Source organism: Ambystoma mexicanum, chromosome 2q (assembly GCF_040938575.1).
Source record: "Ambystoma mexicanum isolate Mex_15411 chromosome 2q, UKY_AmexF1_1, whole genome shotgun sequence".
NCBI lineage: Eukaryota > Metazoa > Chordata > Amphibia > Caudata > Ambystomatidae > Ambystoma > Ambystoma mexicanum.
Window position 1 is genome coordinate 1,132,070,146 of NC_090924.1, and position 18,743 is coordinate 1,132,088,888.

An 18,743-nucleotide genomic window follows, 5' to 3' on the forward strand; every position below is an offset into this window, starting at 1 on the left:
AAATGTACCAGTTACTGACTGGAGCTTTTAATCACGGCAATTGATGTATCCTTTCATTATTTTACCTGTGATTCAATACCCCGATGCACTCTATTCAAATAGTTAACCTGGTGTGTATATTTTCATTAAAATGTTGTATTTTAACATTAATAAATTGTAGGACCATTATGTTGTTTAGACGATTATAAAGAAATACAATTAAAATGAAAGCAAGTATGAAATATCTAAGCTGTTTCAGAGGAAGATTGTTTTGAAGACAGCATTACGTATAGCTTATTTACAGCAGATGCTGTTGGCAAACAACCAGAACTCAGAGAGCAATTTAAGTAGCCTACCAGGATAGCAACATATTCCGTTTCCAAACATGTGTATATATAGCATCAATGGAGGCTTGAATAGGGAAGAGGACAGCTAGCAGGGTTAATGTTAATGTTAATGTTAAAGGACATTTGTACCACGCACTATCATCCCCGGAGTGGTCCCCTGGCGCTCTGGCGGCTCTGAAAGAGGGAGGGAGAGGTGGGTTAGTGGGTGAAGGCTGGAAAAGTGCAAGATTGCAGTGATGTGCTGTTGGCAGCCTCAGCCCGGTGGTTCAGTCGGCTGGGCCTGGGGTGTATGCGGACGGTAGTCGTCGTGTGCTGATGTGCGAGTCTATGTGTGTTTTTGTTTTGTTGTTGCAGTGTAGTGAAGTTTGTGCGGTTTGTTGTGCTGGAGGTTTGTGGTTGTGTTTGGTTTGGAGTTTGAGAGGTGTAAGCAGAGAAGGAAATTGTTAGTGATATTGGTTAGTTGGTATCTCTACCCTGGATTGACCAGTTGGGCTCGTGTAATCATACACGACGGGGTGCTTGCGCACCCTGTGCCTCAGAAGGCACGTGCCCGTTTTGCATTCGAGGCCCCTTGAGCATTTAGCTGTCCTCTCCATCCGCTCCCTCAATAACTTTGCATGCTCCTCACCCCCACCCACATGACCAGTGCACCTGCTAGTGTTCATACTTCAGATTGTGTGGTGATTGGTGGTATCTCGTCCGTTCCACAACCCCATGGTACCTAGTTGTAGCTGTACGGGCGGTGGGGGATGGTAAGGATTGGCTGGAGTTGTTGCCTCTGTCTCCCTGGGTCTCGCAGGTGGACCCCTGTGTCCAGCGTCAGCCCTACTGGTGCTCAGAGTGCTTCTGTCGGTTCTAGGGGCTTGTCAATGTCCTTTCCTGTTGAGTCATTTGTCTTACTGTTGTTTCGGTTTTAGTCTCTAGACTAAAGGTATGTGTCCCGAGGGGATAGGAAACACTCTCAATCTAGGATAGGAGGCCCACCAGGGTGTAAGTCAGAGACATGTCCCCTCCCCAAGTGCTTGTTTGGATATATATGTCCAGTACCATCTTGCATCATCAATACCTCTAGCAGAAAGTACTGACCAAGTTTTCACTTTCTTTCCTAGAACCACGAGTGAGGAAGTAACAGTCTGATGAGACCACACACAGCACTACAATCCTTCAGTGCTCCACAGGATCTGCATGCAGCAAGCTGAGTATCAGAATCTACATGGAGAGCCAATGAGAGAAGAACTGGAGATCGAATGCAGCTTTCCCCCCATTCCATGCACCACTCCCAAGTGCCGGTGTGTGCAGCAACAAAATTGATGTAGGTGGCCTATCCCACCAGGGACTTTTACCGGAGCAGCAACCTCTTAATAAGACTTTACTTACCTTGGGGTTAGCCATGCCTTGGATCTGTAACAAATCCTCAGATGTTGTCCCTTCTCCCCTAGGAGGGGCCCCTTCTCATGAGGCCAGGGAGGTGAGGCCGCTAACCGATAGTCCGCCTGGGGGTGGTTCTCAGCGGGATGATCTCATGGGCAGGGATCCCCCGTATGGGACTAGGGACGACTATACAGGGAGCAAGTGCTATAACACCTAGCTCCCCTAACCTAACACTCCTAACCCAGCTAACCCTCCTATACCCTGTCATCACATGTACAGGTGTCAAGTACAGAATATTGGAATTACTGGGACGATGAAGAACATAGACGAACCAACAGGGATCTGTAATCAAAATACTGGGACAAAGAAGAGTGATTTCTACCCTGTGAATAACATCCAGAGCAATACTGGGATGAGGAGGAACTGCTGAGACATGAGGAGCCATCCGGAGAACACTAGTGAGCAGCAAAACATGGAGAGACACCCACCCAGGAGAACCTGCGAGTCAGGAAGATGTCCAGTGAAGAGCAGCACCGCAGCAGGAGGCTTTCTGGTGTCAGAACGTGAGGGAGAGCAAGACCGGAGAGTAGGGAACACCGGAAAGAGAGGGACAGGGGCTCTCCAGAACATATTGTCGTTCCTCTTTCCCAGAGGCGAGGCAGTGGCACAGCCTCTGAGCCGAGGTGGACCGTGCGATCCTCGAGATATACCGACACTGCAAGGAGCCAGAAGGAGAACGGGCAACAACATGCAGGCTGCAAATGTGGGAGACTGGCAGGAAGCTGGTTCCCATCCCAAGAAGAGTCACTGCCATATGGAGAAGCCAAACAGTCTCACAGAAGGTACGTGTGGACTGGCCGGGACAAGGGGAAAGCAGCAAGGCTTGCAAAGAGTACAGAAAAGGTTGGTAGGCCTAACAAAAGTCCAGAGAGGGTCTGGGACCTGTGAAGAATGTAGCAATGACATCACTCCTTTTCCAGGGAAAGCATCTCCTCATGTGGCCAGGGAAAGGCAGAAGCTACCTGATCCTGACCCTGGGATAGGCTATCTGAGGGAGGACACATCAGGGGGATACAACCCTCATGGGAGTGGGATATACTCGCTAGGTCAAACATGGTTCCTTCTGTTTCATTAGGACCCAACAATACCTCTTCACCCATTCCCCCATTTATGTATGGCATACTGTAGTATTGATTTAGAACATCCTGTCATGGTCAATAATAACATTCAGTCATGTTCGCTTTTGACTGACAGAACTGAGAAGAGGAAGAGAACTGGAGCAATAAAGATTACTGAAGCTGGAAAGCCCACATCTCCCTAGGACATAGGGTAGAGATTCTTACCATCTCAGTTAGCTATGTCATACCGCTATATGAGACTAGGCAAAGGAGGAATTTAAGAGTACTGCCTTTCCGTTCCAGCGGATAGGAGCACGATATTGCCCTCCTAAATTTATCCTACAGCCCGATACAGATTAATAACGGTGAGACTCTTGGTATATTAAACCCAGTATGAGCCTCTGTCCCAGCCAAACCTGAGAACGAGGAATGGAGAAAACCTAGGGAAACAGCTTGATGGGAGGGGGGACTATTATTTTTGTGTGACTCAAAGCTGGAGACATAGTTAAAGTCTGACTCTAGTTATGATCAGTCTGAGTCAACACAACTAAGGGAAGGGATAAGATTTCCAAATACCCCAAGATCCTGAGAGATCCCTCTCCCATTGAGAATAGAAGGTTTTGACACTCCTCAGACTACAGCCTTAATATTTTCACCCCAAAAGGATGGCCTGATGGGTACACCTTTCCCTATAGTAGGTGGTTGGAGACACCTGAAACACCCAAAGAGAAATTCTAGACCATTTCCCATGGAAGGGCCTCCCATAGTGTGATTTCCACTGGGGAAGATAATGGCAAACATGGCCCCACATCCTTGTCGCTATCTCGCCTTAGGAGGGATCTGTATGCAGTTCTGGTAAGGATTTGGGTAATGGAAAAGCCAATCTGCGTTCAGACGACTTAAAGATCATGGAATTTGGTCAAAAGGGCAGCACGGACAGTACATATCTCCACATTGTCTCACCGGTGGTGAAGGGAATGTTACTGGACGCAGCTGAGAGCCTATTAATGTTAGACTACGATCTGAGTGAAACTAAATTTGATGAAAGAGATTGTGAGCGTCAAGGTTCCTTTGGGACAGAGAATGACCAGTGATCCCCACTTCCTGCTCGTCATTCTTCGACCTTCAGGGAGCTTGCTCAATCAAGACAAAAGAAAAAAAGCGGACGCGTCACAACGCCATCGGAGGAACAAAAGAGTGCTGGCACAAGCAGCATGTTCACCAAACTGCAGCAACATAAGGGACAGGGACGATGACACCTAGATATGTAGCCCTAGCGACAATGAAAATTTCAGTGATCCTTTGGGCATTGGTCTTGTGCCTCATGGGCCTCTACCTAAACTGAAAATAACTTTTGAACAAGATATTTCAGTAGCCCACCATGAAGTAACAACCAATACGTACATCAAAGGTTCAAAAGAAGAGGATCAAAAGAAGTGGGCTTGGATCCCAGAGACTCTAGCAAGTTGATCACTTAATTAGCCATCAAAGAACGTGCAACATCAATCATCGCATAGGGAGGGGATGACAAACTGCCAGTCAGTTCATAACCTACTGACCATGGGCTCTTGGAATACCAGAGGCTTTAGCCATTTGACTACCCCCAGCGATGTAAATTTGGGAAAATACGATATATTATGTCTGCAAGAGACATGGCTTATGGCAAGACCAAACCTGGACGGCTACGAAATTGTCATCTTGCCAGCACAAAAGGGCCAAAAAGGACGCAAAACCTCAGGTCTAATAACAGCTATACGTTCTGGAAGTGATTACACCTTAAAGAAACGCTAGTTTTAAACACATTTATACAAGCATCATTGGTTTCTTGGTGCCAGCGAGAGCCTCTAGCAAATGATGGCAGGGATGACACAATGTTGATAGTTAACACCTATTGGAACCCTTGTGCCATAGCCAACAAAGCCTTCTTAAGAATGATGGAAATAGTAATCGATGAGGCAAACACTGTCAACCAGGTAAACTACATAATAATATGTGGTGATCTAAATGTGACTTGTCCAGATATTGGTGACAAAAAAAACCCATGTCATAAAACCATCAGCCTCAGCTGAGAGAGTCCTCCAGTGGTTAACGTTAATGGATTCCAGCGATCTCCATAATCTTCATTTGATGGCAGATAAAAACAAGTCACAAATTCCAACGTGGGAACATGATGGACGAGGAGCAACAATCGACCATATATATGTGTCGAGAGAACTCTTCTCCCTCATTATCACATTTAAAGTAAAGAGAACCAAACACAGTGATCATAACATGCTGACAACTTCATGGAAAGCCATGAAAACATCACGCCCATAAGTGTCAGCACATGTGGTAGATTGTGACGACGGAGGCACTCGCCTAAGGTTAAGTAAAGAGTCGATCAGCAAAATGACAAAGCTGTATTTGGAAAACAGAAAATCGGATGGCAAGGACTTGGGTACAGTAGGGGTTGAATATTATCCTCTACTAACCGCCTACCACTCTAAAACGGACAAACATCTTAAAGCCGCATGTCCACACATACAGCACATCTCTGGTCGAAAAGAGAAGAGCCCCGCGGCAAATAAAGTGCTTGGCAAGAAAAATAACTTCCCCAAAAAACGTGGAAAAAGTAAAAGTAGCAACCAAGGCTTATAAAAACTGGCTACTAAACTACTGGATACAAATGTAGCAAGAAGACTCAGAATTAATGCTCTGCGCGGTATGTTGAAGAAAATCAAGAGAATTCTGGTTTTCATAGCCTTTGTTGACCTGGTCCAGGCTTTGGACCAGGTCAACCGTGAAATACTATGGCGAAAACTGGCAACGTGCAAACATCCGAACTCGATCTTGGAACCAATAAAAACCCTCTATACCCAGGCATTGATCAGAGTGAGGCTCAGTCGTGCGGGCCAATTGTCGGAGGAGATCTTGACAGTTAGAGGGGTAAAACAGGGATGCGTGCTTGTGCCATCTTTGTACAATTCATATATAGAAGACTTCAATGACTACGAGCAAAACATAAGATCTTTCCCTCCAACAATAGGAGAGGAGAAAGTTATGCGTCTTCTGTATGCAGATGACATCATTCTATTAGATCAGACTGTGGTCGGCCTCCAGTGACAATTAAGCAACTTATCGGCATATATCAAGGAACACAACCTCGAGCTTAATAAAGACAAAACCAAAATCATGTCTTTTGAAAAAATCAACTAAGAGAACTGAAAAGCTAAAATGGCACTTGGACGGAGTGCAGCTTGAAAAAGTGAAAGACTTTAAATACTTGGGCGTAACACTGAACAATAGTCCTGTTGAAAATCCAATGCAGTCAACTCTTTATGAAAAGATCAAAACATTAGTTTCCCAGACAAAGGCTGTAGACAAGAAATATGGTCGCTTTTCAATCATTCCGATCTTAAATTTCTATAAAGCAAAAGTGATTCCATCATTGACTTACGTAGTAGAGGCAATGCCTTACATTCCTGTAAAAATCTGGCAAAAGCTAGAGGGCCATTTGTGGCGTAAAGTACTGGGTCTACCACCATAGACTCCTGTAGCTTCCATCTGTTGAGAACTGAGTTTGGTATTACTAAAAGCGTTGCTCGACCGGAATGGCTAAATGTTATATAGGAAGACTCTGCTTCCCTCTCATCCAAAAATACTCAAAATCATCCATAGAGAAATCGCAGGAGGAAAAAACAAAATGCAAACAAATTGTTCAAACGGGAACAAAGGCCACCTGGAAGAGATTGGAAGCATGGAAGACGAACTCAAGCGAAATCCAACCAAAGTAAAAAAGAACCGGGACTAATGGGATTGGATAAAGACCTTTGAAGTTGCGTCTAAAAACAAACTAACTGAGTCTTCTGACAAATACAAAGAGAGTAAAGCAAGTCTCTGGCTATTTGGCAAAACTTCCAAATAGAGCAATTCGGAATACCTTTTTGCGAGCCCACCTGAACCTCCTAAAAACCAAATTGATCCTGGCCATCAGAGGCAAAGCTAGCACTAACAAGTGCCATTACTGCAGAAAAAAAGAGCAGTTGGAAACAGTCAGACACCTGCTGCTATCTTGTTTGTGAACAAACAGATGTAGACACATCTACCTGGGTTGCCACTTAAAGGAGTTACAGACTTATGACGAAGAGGATTGGTGGTTTCACTTAATGAGTGGCGATAAGACATCTCTGGTGATCGCTATCGCTTTGTTCCTTCAGAACATTGGCCTAGAACTGGAACCAGTCAAGGAATGAAACAAACCAGTGGAAAAGAAAGGAAGAGCATAATAATCGAAGTGGTTGTAGACATCACAACAAAGTGAAGAGGAAGGAACCAAAAAACTTAAAGACAGGACTGGAACTTTGCATTGTGATCTCGGCTTCCCACTGTTCGAATTTCCTTTTTGCTCTCTTTACTTATGATTTTCGAAACGGATTGAAGGATTTTCCCACAAAATAATAGTATTGTAAAAATTGTAAACCAATTGAATCAAGTAATAAAAAAATAAAAAAAGCCAATCTTCCCTGTACTCTAACCTCTTTGAAAGGTTCTTTCCCCCTGGAAATAGAAAACCTTGAAATTTGGAAGCATAGCGCCTCCATGTCCTCCCACAATAGACATTGGAGAAGGTGAAAGTACCACTCAATACCTTGAAAAGGTTAGGACACCCGGACATCAGGTAAAAATATCCTAAAGTATTCTCCAAACCAAGAAAACCATTATTAGGGCACTTGCCACAGGAAGTGATAACCTTTCTGATTCCCCAAGCTCTTGGGAAAATGTCTCCCCCCTAGCCCCTACCAGAAAAAGTAATAGAGATGCCATCCATGCTCCCTCAGCCGTCATTGAGGGACACGTAGGCAACATAGCAGAGGAATAAGGACCTCAGAAAGAGAACAGCCAGGATAAAACATTGTTTTTCAGGTACCATCCCATTAGCTGAACATCTGGTCTCCTATCCCTCCCCCGCACCTCTTCACGGTTATGCATGTTTTTCTTGGTTGCCCCTCGGACTTAGTTTGCCTTTATCCTTTAAATTCCTTACCAGAACTCCAGAACTCTTCTAGGGACAAGCTCCAGGTCTAGCCTTCTCAACAGATGGACAGACTCTTGAAAATCCTCCTGACGGACCTCTACTCCAACATGGTTTCCAGATGTAATGGAGGAGAAAGGAGAATCATCTATTCTACTAAAACTCTCTCTTAATTCCAAAGAGTTTGTAAACCCCAAAGAACCCTGCAAGGGTATGCAAAATCCCAGCACTATCGGAATAAGAGGAGAAGACAGAGAGATACCATCCTCTAGACCGTCATCTCCAACACAAGACAAACCTGATCCCTCATGGGAAGAATTTGGATTCCCTTCAGGGTATTGCCCATTAAAACAGGAGATGCAGGGATCATCTACCCCAGGGAAACCCCTCAGTGATTTAAAGGGATCAGAAACATCAGATATACCATCTCCTAACTTAGACCAAAGGTGCTACTCCTGTGGAGGCTTCGGACACCCCACTAGACATTGTCCCTTGAATATATTCCCTCACAGCTTGTTAACACCAGTGGAATACAACTCTATGGTAATTTGAATCTCAGTAAGATTAGCAAAACCCAAGAAAATAGTCTCAACAGATTTTACACCAGCATTCTTATGGCGAAACTCTCCACCGTAAACCCTGAAAATAAGGTCAGACAGGGTTTTTCTAGGAAGAAAATGGATCCCTGAAAAAGGCAGAAACACTTGTCAGTTTATGAGCGGGAGTAACATCTATTGGGTCCCCATCATAGTTGTCTGAAAGAAAATCTGAGCTGACCTAGATAGTGGAATCAAGGGTTGTTCCATCCATCCCTAAATATAACCCAAGGGCTGGAAAATATTTTTTTAGAAGGAAGTACAATGTGTGCATGGCCAAACCAAAACTTATCCTTGGACCCAGTTACCAGTGTCCATTCTGTGAAAGGACGTATGGATTAAGGTGACCATAATCCCCAACTTGCCAAACCAGTTAATTATAGGCAGTATAATTCCCGAATTCGACCAGTTGGTCTCCAATGTGGCCCAAATAGGGGTAAACGTAAGAATTCAGGTGGGTCGATTTCCAACTATCCTGGCAAGACTGGAGATACTCTTAGTAGCTTTAGAAAATAAAGCTACTGTCAGAAAAGGAAGGGTATGTGCAGAATCTAGTGATGTTGTCACTCCTTTGCCAGGGAAATTCTCTCCTCATGTGGCCAGGGAAAGGAAGAAGCAACCTGATCCTGACCCTGGGAGAAGCTATCTGAGGGAGGACCACATGAAGGCTGACAACCCTCATGGAAGTGGGATAGACTTGCTAGGTCAAACATGGTATCCCCATGTTTCAGTAGAACCTAACAACACTCCTTCACCCTCCCATTTATGTATGGCATACTGTAATAATGATTTAAAACATCCAGTCATAGCCAATAATAACTTTCATTCGTATTCCCCTTTGACAGACAGAACTGAGACAAGGACGAGTACTGGAATAATGAAGATTACTGGAGCCGGAAAGCCCACATCGCGTTCTAGTCATTGGAGGGTGTCAACAAGATGTTCCTCTTATTGCTTTAAGCGTGGCCTAAAAACTGCCTGTTTTTCTGATTTTCTCTAGCATCTTTTTGCTATGAAGAATTTTACCAGCAAACATAGACAATTCCAACCTTCTCAAGAATGAATAAGGCACAAGCCACAGCAGTTACCTCACATTTGCTTTCTATCTTAATAAAGCTTAATAATACTAACTAGTCCTTATATTCTGTTCGAGTCTGTTTACATTACCCTAATATCTCTAGCATGACCTTAAAAATCTAAAAAAAACAAAACTGAATACACCCTCTACAACGAATATGAAGAAGTGTCTCAGTGTACAGAAAATCCAACTAAGATATGCCTGCACAAAATTATCAAATAACCTTCCCTCCCAACCCACGACTCCTATGCTTGACTATACCTTATGACTATTACTTCCATCCCAGGCCACTTTTAGATATTACCGGACAACCTTGACTCTGCCTACCATGACTCTGTGAATGGTAACAAAAAATTGACTTGCATCCACTTGTTTTATGTTTGTGGTAATATGAATAACGTTCAAGTATGATCATTTCTGTTACTCATGGCACCTTAGAAAAAGCGACCCACACTATGTAACCCAGCTTCCAGCTTAAATATTGGATACTGTCTGTAAGTAAGCAGGCTAATTGGATGTGTAACCTCTATTCTTTGTACATATGTTACACAAGTGCTTCTTTGAAGTGGTACACTTGGAAGTTAACCCATAATAAAACTCAAATATTAATTTGTGCTCTATGGGTTTTGAGTTGGCAAATGTCATGCTCAGTGCCTGCTACTTTAGCATTGCTAACATTACCCTGTAAATGGAGAGCAACATTGCAATATCATTTACTTGACCTGCAAGGGATAATGCATATGGACTATTCCTGGAATTACGCATACATTGCATTAGAGCAGAAGGTATTGAAACAGCTAGAATGATTTTCATACAATCTGCAGCCTTTCCAGGTTTTCAGAGTTCCAGTAGTCCTTAACAAATTATGATAACTCACCACTATACAAAAACGTTTTCACTGAGCACTTGTATAATTCTACCTAATCATATTAGGATGGGGTATGTTGCAAAACATCTTGTACTACAAAATAATTATGTACTAGCATATTCATGGCATTTTCTTCAGTTGCCCATGTAAAATACATGATGAGATTTGAAATACATTTTTCTTGAAATGTATTGTGGGTATACAAAAATCCCAGCTAGTGTTTTCTTGTAACAACCCCTCACTTTTCCAGAGCCATGTTCACTAGCATTGGAGGCTAGCAAACAAGCCTGGGAAGGGTACAGGAGAACACCCCTTGGGGGTGAAGAACAAATCAGCAGCTTTCAATGGTTGGAAACACTAGTAAGAGTTTCGGAAACTGAACCTTCTTTTTCTTTCTATGCTCAGCTGCTGAGGGCATTTCATTATAATCAGGTGTTCTGCGTTTATTGCCTGTAGAATCCCCATGCATCGTGTTTAAGTGATAACAGGAAATTCCAGAAGAAGGCCACCTAGTTATGGATAAAGGCACTCAATATGTTGTACCTATAAGTATTGCTGCTGTTAACTTAAAAGCCAAATATATGTGAATGTATTCAATGAGGCACTAAAAACCCAGTAAGGCTCCTCCTGAATTTTGTCTAGACTGTCGTGAGGAAGGGAGGGCTGTATTATGGGCCCTCTCACTTCACTTCATATGTCAGGGTTGCAAGCAGAGCTCTGTTAACATTGTACTCCCTACTTGAAAATCAAATTATTTTTAAGAGAGTAAAAAAGTTATTAGCTTTGCCAATAGGGATAGAGTATGCTTATTAAAATATGTTCTTTCCTCTTAAAATTCTTCTTGAGCTCGAGCTGTAATATTTGTGTTCCTTCCTATGCCACTGCTCTGCTGGTCCCTGATTTGAAAAGATCAGTGGAGCTTTGTGGGTAGAAGGAGAGAGGTGGCTCTTGTATGTTGGTTGGTTCCCAATTTTGTTGGTCACATTTTCCTGTTGTCAGGGAGTAAAACTTGGTGGTTTGTATGCCTCTTGGCTGTAAGGCAGGTTTTGAGCAAGTGCTGCCAGATATCTGTTCACAGGACAATGTAATGTGTATAGTAGGCAGCGCTACGGGAATTCTAATCGTCATATTCTGTGGTGCAGCTATTCAGATGCAATTATCATCCTTACACAAAGGCATGTTCTCCTGGCCCTTGAACTACTTTATGAAAGTGCCAATTGTCATGCTTTCTAATACGTTCCTTTTAGTTGCCTTTATTTCACCTGTGAATACTGTATCCTGTCAGAAATGTTTCCTAGCCTCATTAAATAGGATGAACAATATTTATTTTTTGTAACACATATGAGTTTGTTTCCAAAGGCAGAAAACACTTTCTGCACTTTCTATGAGAAGTGTCAACAAATGACTAGCCTAAACTAAACGTATTGTTTATACTGAGCACGCAATGCATTTTGAGTGCATGCACACATTTGTATCTGCACAGGAGTTATTTTGCTAGTTACTGTGGCAGATGTGGAAGTCTTGGAATTGTTGATGTACTCACTTTATAATTACATATATACAGTTTGTATTTTTAACCTATACCTTTGGAAAACATGCTGTAAGATGCACGTTTTACACTGATTTGTAAAGAAGTGCAATAGTTGGGAGGGGGAAATTCATTGAAAACATCATGCGTACGAAAGACAACCTTTTCCACTCTTTGAAAAAAATATTTAGAGGGAACATTGACTGGGACTTATGTACACACCTACCCCCATTTTATAACCCTGAGATGAGGAAGAAGGATGGAGTGATAAATCACTGGAAGCGGCAAGCCAAAGTCACATTCTAGTCATTGGAAGATGTTAACAGGTGGCCGGACAATCAAATATGGAACACCTGAACAAGACAAGAGAGTCGGCCCTCCCAATGCTGTTTGGGACACGGAGGAAAGAGAGCTGCTGACCGGATCAAAGAAGCTGGCGAGGACAGCGTCCAAGGAAATCAGGCGAAAGAGTGCTCGCTGTGCTGCCATCCCAAGTGAAGGAGAAGGCGAGACGGGAACCGAGAAGCTGATGAGACATGCTCTAAGGCAGCAGAAGGACAGCAGAGGAAACAGTGAGACGCGAGAGAAGGCAAAGCTGCCAGAGAAGACCGGTACGGCCAGAAAAGGAGATTAGGATACCCAGGCACTTCAGGGCAGATGCTACGTGCCATTAGTAAAAAAGAAAAAACCCACACAATGGAGCTGTGACATTTTAACACAGTTGGAGAAGGGTCAGTGTCCCGACATATGACAAATATATTACCTGTATACAGAAACAAGTGAATGCTAATGAAGAGTGTGAACCTGGGATTTACACTTGAATATTGAGAGGGCTCAAGAATCCCTGGCAGGAGAGTAAACCAGGCATACAGTGAGCCTGGGACCTGTACCCAAGTAGCAAAATAAAACCCTGTCAGGAAATGAAACTAAGGAGTGGACAAACAGTGCAGAGACCCCAAAGAAGTGCTGAGAAAACAGGGCAAGAAACCCCTTTATGAATTGTGGACCAAAAGGGAAGAATCATACTCCTTTCTGAAAACGGTTCGAGGGGACCAAAGAAAGAACTGTAAAGTGTTGTGTAAACAGAGAAAGGGAAGTGCCACCCCCTTTGGGATTGTGGAATATACTAGAAGTGACACTTTGAATAACCAGAAAGACTCTAGGGGAAGGGAAAGCCCTTCTCTAGTGGAAATTTGTTCATATGTTCTTTTCTGCACCTTAGAGACTTTATACTTGGAAGGTTGGAAGGAAGCTGCAGGTGTTCAGCCAAGAGCCATTTCCCGTTTCACGTTATATTGAGTTCAGTGTGTGAGGGTCAGTTTAGGATTTTGGACACAGTACAGAGAACTCGTTTTGCTTTAAACATCCTGAGACAGACGTTCCTTCATTTTTGTTGAGGCAAGGAAATCCCTCTTAGAGTTGAGGAAGGCACGATTTCCCCAACCCCTCTTTTTATTTTTATAATACAAGTCTTTATTCAATACAAAACGTGTTCCGGTGTCCGAGTCTTACTCTTTCTTTTTAAATATGTTTATTTTGAAACAAGGCATGTTGACAATCAAGCAACATGAGCAATAGATGCAACACAGAGACCCCCCAAACATTCCCCACAAGTCCCCTCCCCTTCCCCCAATCTCGACCCGAGGCCAAACCCACAGTTCCAGGCCCGATTCCTGTTGAAGTTCCCTAACTTCATGCAATTTGCGCATACAATTGTTCCTGCAGACAGGACTTACACTATTTGTTGAACGTGCACACGCTAGATGCTTAAAAACAGACTTAATAAGTTGGAACATGGAGAAGTCCAAATATTAGGCACATAGATGGTACCGCCCAGCAAAAGTTTTATAGGAGGACCGAGGTTCACAAGCCGAACTGTCAAACTAATCTACAACCTCACTCGATTTTATAGACCGCCAAAGAGTTTTAAGCAGGCTATGCTTTAGGTAGCCAAGCCTAGGACCTACAGTGCAAAAGCAGTGTCAAAACGAAACAAAGAACCACTAACAGTACATACATGTTTGATTACTGAGAACAGGCACGGTAAGTAGTCCTAAAGTAAATGCGAACAGGTGCAACATGTTCCACAGCGCCAAAACTATGCTTTTTAAGAGCTGCGCTCACTGTCACCGTGGAGTTTATTTGTACTTTCCGCACTGCGGATCCCCTGTGGCATCACAAGTCACTGGTGCCTCCCTGTGAACTGGGTGGAGTGCCTGGTAGAGCTGGGTGTCAACGTGGTTTTATTGCTCAAAGAGAGCGACTCCCGTGTGGTGCGGAAAAAGAAGCGTGTCCAATGGTGCGACAACCCGCTCCTCAGGGTAGGCCAGCGTCTCCCCACTGTACAGTTTTTAGCACCAGTCTTCGGGCAGAGGTTTGTCTGTTCTTGAGCTTAGTGCATCCTGCACCTCATTGAGGCTGGGTACAGGTGAGTGTGAAGCATTGATGAAACTGGATCCCGCTGTGTCCTGCTACATTCCACTAAGAGAAGCGGGCTATAGTCTTGAGGGATTTCCCTTCGCCCAGCAGGTCTAACCCTCCACCTTTCCATGTCTCGAGATAGTTGCTCTGGCTTTTATCTAGTAGCTTTCTGCGACAGGCGGCTATGTGGGGTCCTCGTGGTCCCTTGTAGGTCAAGGTGGGGAATCGCTGATCGAATTCCAGCAATGGGGCCCAAATGTTCTGGAATCTGTGGAGGACTCCGGCTCTTGCCACTGTCACCTTCTCCGCGATCAGAATGTCCGATCGCTTCATCCACCACTGGGACTGGAGGGTGCTGTCCGGGGCTTTCCAGAAGTGGGCCAGCACCGTTTTCCAGGCCAGAAGACATTGGGTCAGAAATTTCGCTCTGTTCCCAGAGCGTGGGTAGATCGCGGGGGCTGGGACCACCAATAGAACAGGTTCCGGCTCCAGCCTGATTCCTTGTTCCGTGTAAACGGGGGGTCCCAGGAGAAGGGCGTGATATGAGTGGTATATCGTTCAGAATAAAGAACTTTTAGACAAAAATAAATAAGGGATTCAGTTGTGCACTACATGCTAGGCGTTGACTTGGGTGTGTGTCGGATTGAAATCACTTACAGCATGGGGGCTCATCGCGAGATCCTGAATTAGACATACCAGTTGTGACAGTCTCACAGCGTGCTAACTGACGGGGTACATACACCTTGTTGGGCTACCATACTGTGCTACACTGTAAAAGCACCCTTCAATAGAAATACTGAAAGGAGTTGGGCCTGTTCTGTGCAACGGTCGGCAGACATAGCCTCCAGAATTGCTGGATCTTCGGGCACGTCCACCACATATGAAAGAAGGAGCCTGGTTGACCGCACCCTCTTCAACAGGTATGGTCCACCTGGGGGTTCATGTGGTGAAGCCTAAGAGGGGGGTAGTACCACCGCAGCATGATCTTGTATGCGCATTCCCTATCAATGATGCAGGTGGACGAGGAGTGTGCTCGGGCCCAGATGTCCACCCAAGTCTGATCTTCAATTGGGTGACCCAGGTCGGCCTCCCATTGGGCCATGCATCGGGTCTTTGATGCCAGGAAGTCTCCCAAAAATGCCTATATAAGGTGGAGACCCTGCCACGTGTCAGGAGGTCCTTGAGTGTCAGTTCGAGGGGGGTGAGAGGGCGCGTTGCCACCTGGAGAGTCTGGGGGTGTGAGCACCAATGACGCAGCTGTATATATGCAAATCTACCCCTTTCCTGGAGTTGGAACCTTTCTTTGCACTGTTTGAATGTAAGGAGTACTTTTCCCGTGTACAGCTGTTCTAGGGTCTCGAGGCCCCCGTTTATCCAGTTCTGGAAGCTACGAGGATTCAACCTGTGTGAGAAAGCTGGATTATGGAAAATTGGCGATTGCGGGCTCAGACCCCTCGGGACTCCCTTTTGCCTCAGTGCCCAGTCCCAGGAGATCAGGGTGTGTTTGGTCACCGACAGAAGGCCATCCCAGCATATTCTGAGGGGGGGGGGATGTGCGGCAGGAATCGCAGGGGGGAGCGGAAGTCGCGACTGCTCCAATTCAACCCATCTGGGGCAGTTTGTGATCGTCTGCCATGCGTGGATATGTGCCAGTTGCGCTGCCACCCCGTAGTCCTGTAGGTCCGGGACCCCAGCCCACCTAGTTTAAAGCTGCCCAGCATTGTCTTGTGAGGGATTCTAGCCTTTTACCTCTCCAAATGAAATTCAGCATTTTCCTCTGCAGGTCACGAAGGGTCGATGCGGGGATCGCCACTGGGAGGGAAGAGTAGGCATAGAGGAACCTCGAGAGAAGGTTCATTTTGCAGGCTGTTATGCGTCCCATTAGTGAGATTTCCTGGGTCGTCCAGCGTTTCAGGTCTCCCTCCAGCTCCTTAAACAGCCAGTAAAAGTTGGCCTGGTACGTGTCTTTTGGGTTCGCCGGAACGTGGACTCCTAGGTAGGGGATGACCTTTCTTTTCCACGTGATTGGGCACATCTTGGCCAATGCTTCCCATTCCTCTGTGGGGAGGCCAATGCCAAAGGCCACCGATTTGGTGAAGTTGACTGAGAAGCCAGAGACCGCTCCATAGCTGGTTATTTCCATCAGGGCATGCTTTAAAGAGGCTGGGTCTCTCGGGTCTTTCCCTGGCTTGGGCAGGAGGATGGTGGTAGATTCCTGCATTGAAGACGTCACAGATCCTGTTTCTCTGAAGGAGTTGAAGAGTGTTACCAAGGGGGGGTACTAGTTGGGGTTTGAATAGCTTGTAGAATCTGGTGGTAAACCCATCTGGCCCTGGGCCCAAGATTTGAGAGCTTTAATGGCTTCCTCGACCTCCTCGTCCGTGATGGGTGCCTCTAGGCTCTCTCTTGCCGAGTCGGTGAGTCAGGGCAGGGCCGCTTTTCGCAGGTATTCTACTTGTTTAGATTGGTCTCGTGGCGAAGCAGTCATCACCTGGGTCAGGTGGTCCACTGCCAGTTGTTGTTTTTTAAGTTCTTAATATTGGATGACTCCCTGGGAGTCGCGCAGGCTGGCAATGGTTTTGGCCAGTTTGGCTACCAGGATTTTGTTTGCTTTATTGTTCTTTGCGTAGTTAGATTATTTGGCCTTGGCCATTAATTGTGCGGTTTATTCTGCATAGTGGGCTTCAAGTTTCCTCCTGGCTATGTGAATGGTTCGCTGCGTCTTAGGGGACCAGCCTTTTTCCTTATGAATTTCCTCCGCCACTCCAAGTTCCTCCTACAAGGCCATAAGGGTCTGTCGCCTGTTTCGGTGGTAGGTCACCCCTTGTGCAATCAAAACTCCTCTGATCACTGCCTTCATGGCATCCCAGTTATTTGCTGGAGAAGTGTCTGAGACCGGGTTTTCTTCGAGAAAGTTCTTGATAGCGGTTGCGATCTTGTCCCTTGTTGACATATCATTGAGGATTGGGTCATAAAGGGACCATCTACGTGGGGAGTTAGGCTTGGGGTTGTGGGCCCGGAACTCCATGATTACTGGGGCGTGGTCAGATAGGATCCTTGGGCCAATAGTCACTTCATTGACGAAGGCAAGAGTTTGTGGGGACGTCAGTAGGAGGTTGATCCTTGAGAAGGTTCAGTGGACATAGGAATAATAGGAGTAATCTTTTTCAGTGGGATGAAGCACTCACCACAAATCCACTACCTCCAGGAGTCTGAATAGACGAAGTAGGCTGAGGGCCTGGGTGAAGTCATTCGGTGTGGGGGGTGAGATTTATCTCTCTTGGGGTCTGGCACTCCATTAAAGTCCCCTCCAATTATAGTCTGGCCTTCCACAAAGCATGAGATGGAGGAGCTCAGTGAGTCATAGAAGATCAATTGCCCAGAATTGGGGGCATATACTGAGACGAATGTGTACAGGTCTCCTAGCAGAAGGCATTTGATTGCTATAAATCGAGCATCTTGGCATATTTTTGAATCTAGGACCTGAGGATGTAGGTCTTTCCTGAAAAGGATCGCAGTGCCTCCTTTTTTGGTGCCTCCTGAGGCAAAGAACTGGAGTGGGTATAGCCGGGAGCGGAGCCGCCCGACATCTGCCGGTAATAGGTGAGTCTCCTGAAGCATAGCTACCGCAGCCTCTTCATCCTGGAGTTTTTGCAGGATCGTTCTCCGTTTGGTGGGGGAGTTTAGCCCATTGACATTAAGGGAGAGGAGCTTTAGGTTTTGATGTTCCTGGGCTAAGTCCTTCCCCAATATCCTGTCAAGATGGGGGTGGGGTTGGAGGTGAGAGGGTCATCCGCCATCTCTGGTAAGAGCTAAACGTGTGTCATCCTGCACTTGAAGTTTTAACACCAGCCCCCAATGGGAGGCCGTAAATCTAACTGGCGGGTGGGCCGACATTGTAGGTACGGTCACCCCCCTTGGCCAACCGGGCCAACAAGTAAATAAAGATACTTCGGATTTCCAAGGACTCAAAGATGGAATGGACCATGGAATGGGCATGGGCCGTAAGAGTAGCCCGCCGCCATGGTTATGTATGTTCGCTCGCTGGGTCAGAGAGGGTTATTTCCTGTAGGGCAAGGCTGGGCGGCCGGTGAGTAAATGTGGTATGGCTCTGTTTCCCGACTATTTCCTCCTGTTGTTCGCTGTACCCTTGACCACGAGGACCTCCTAGGTTTCGGAGAGGGAACCAGCTCTGAATTTGAATTTTCGGCCACCACCGGATCTGGTGAAGTGGTCTCTCTAGACGAGGCTGGGTGCATGATTTTATTAGCATCGTCCAAGTGGCTGATTCGCCGCAATGTACCCTTGTATAAGAACTGTAGGGCCGTTGGGAATAGCCATCTATATCGCACCTGTTGATCATGAAGAAAGAGTGTTAGGGGCCGAAGTGATCTTCTTTTCTGGAGAGTAAGCATTGAGAGGTCTT